Source organism: Mus pahari, chromosome 1 (assembly GCF_900095145.1).
Source record: "Mus pahari chromosome 1, PAHARI_EIJ_v1.1, whole genome shotgun sequence".
Classification (NCBI taxonomy): domain Eukaryota; kingdom Metazoa; phylum Chordata; class Mammalia; order Rodentia; family Muridae; genus Mus; species Mus pahari.
This window is the reverse complement of record NC_034590.1, coordinates 76,414,393-76,416,390: the sequence shown is the minus strand read 5'-3', so window position 1 is coordinate 76,416,390 and position 1,998 is coordinate 76,414,393. Positions and strand designations below refer to the sequence as shown.

Genomic DNA, 1,998 nt, shown 5'->3' with positions numbered 1-1,998 from the left:
GGCCAGAACAAGAGGGAAAAGGGAAGGAGGAAAAAATGTAAAAGAAACAAAAACTGGTGACTGGCAGTTAGAGGCACCCATTATATTAAGTTTGTGTGTTTTGCTTTTGTTTATGTTTTGTCAATAGGTTTTGTGCAAAAAAGAAGAATACACAGTGTATATTGGGTGTTGTTAAAAATATATTATTGAGTAAAAACCTTACAAGAGGCAGCTATTTTTAATATTCTCCAGTACTCTCATCAAACTAAAACTAAATAATAGAAGTGTTGGGCAAAGGAAAGAATCCTAGCCATCTCTATGGTTTACATTTCTTCTTGTAACTATGAGAAAGTGGGTTTTTATAAATATCATGACTTTATAGTGTGGAACTCTAACCTGGCTTATAGACACACCAGATTCTTTACCTAGAACCCTAGGTGAGAGGGCAGGGGGACTTTGAGCAACACTATGTTTTTCTGAGGGACATGAGGCATCAGGGGGTTCAGCCAATGACTGCACACATCGAGAAGGATTCTTATTTTACTGGTGCTATTAGAAGATGTAAGAAGAGAAGGGTTCAAACAGACTTCCAACTGTCAAGCTACTAAACAAATGAAAACTCAGACTTAAATACATAGTTTGATGTTGGGGAGTATGACTAAAATCTACTAGGTCATTCAGATGTTCTGGAACAATTGATGTGTGTGTGTTTCTTTCCTTGATGCTCTTCTACAGAGACAAACAACCATTCATGGGTGAAGAAAACAGAACCTCTGTGACAGAATTCATCTTCCTGGGCCTCTCACAGGACCCACAGACCCAAGTCCTGCTCTTCTTCCTCTTCCTCCTCATCTACCTGCTCACTGTGTTGGGAAACCTGCTGATCATCGTGCTCATCCACTCAGACCCCAGACTCCACACCCCCATGTACTTTTTCCTTAGAAACCTGTCCTTTGCAGATCTCTGCTTTTCTACTACCACAGTGCCCCAGGTGCTTGTCCACTTCCTGGTGAAGAGGAAGACCATTTCTTTTACTGGTTGCTCCATACAATTAGTCACATTGCTTCTAATAGGGTGTACAGATTGTGCACTTCTAGCAGTGATGTCCTATGACCGCTATGTGGCTGTCTGCAAGCCTCTGCACTACTCCACCATCATGACACACTGGGTATGTGTCCAACTGGCTGCAGGGTCCTGGGCCAGTGGTGCATTTGTGTCCCTGGTAGATGCTACATTCACATTGCGTCTTCCTTATTGAGGAAACAACATCATTAACCACTTTTTCTGTGAACCTCCTGCACTCCTGAAACTGGCTTCAGCAGATACCTACAGCACAGAAATGGCAATCTTTGCAATGGGTGTGGTTATCCTCTTAGCACCTGTCTCCCTCATCCTCATCTCCTACTGGAACATTGTCTCCACTGTGATTCAGATGCAGTCTGGGGAGGGGAGGCTCAAGGTCTTCTCCACTTGTGGCTCTCACCTCATTGTTGTTGGTCTTTTCTATGGCTCAGCAATATTTGCCTACATGAGACCAAATTCCAAGATAATGAACGAAAGAGATAAAATGATTTCAGTGTTCTATTCAGCAGTGACCCCAATGCTGAACCCCATCATTTACAGCCTGAGAAACAAGGATGTGAAAGGGGCTCTCAGGAGAATAACTTCAAGATAGCATTTTCTGAGATGCCAATCTGAGTGTTTTAAGACTGTCAGAGATAAAGAGAGAAGCAATTTTCTTAGAGATTTCTTTTTTTGTTTGTTTCATGCCATTCTCCTACTTTCTTTTCATGTCATTTTTATGTGTTTCATTCAATTGATTATTTAAAAGAAAGGGATCTTAGTAGACCTTGGAAAGAAAATTGAAATGAAGAAAGAAAAGTGAAAGGTAACATTTTTATTTGCAAATGGAAGAAGGGAGAATAAGGAAGGAAGGAAGGAAGGAAGGAAGGAAGAAAGAAAGAAAGAAAGAAAGAAAGAAAGAAAGAAAGAAAGAAAGAAAGAAAGAAAGAAAGAAAG

At 40.7% G+C, this 1,998-nt stretch overlaps 1 pseudogene; it reads left to right on the top strand.

Moving 5' to 3' along the window:
* The first annotated feature begins 730 nt into the window (after nucleotides 1-730).
* Nucleotides 731-1,654, top strand: LOC110333652 (annotated as a pseudogene).
* Nucleotides 1,655-1,998: the final 344 nt, after the last annotated feature.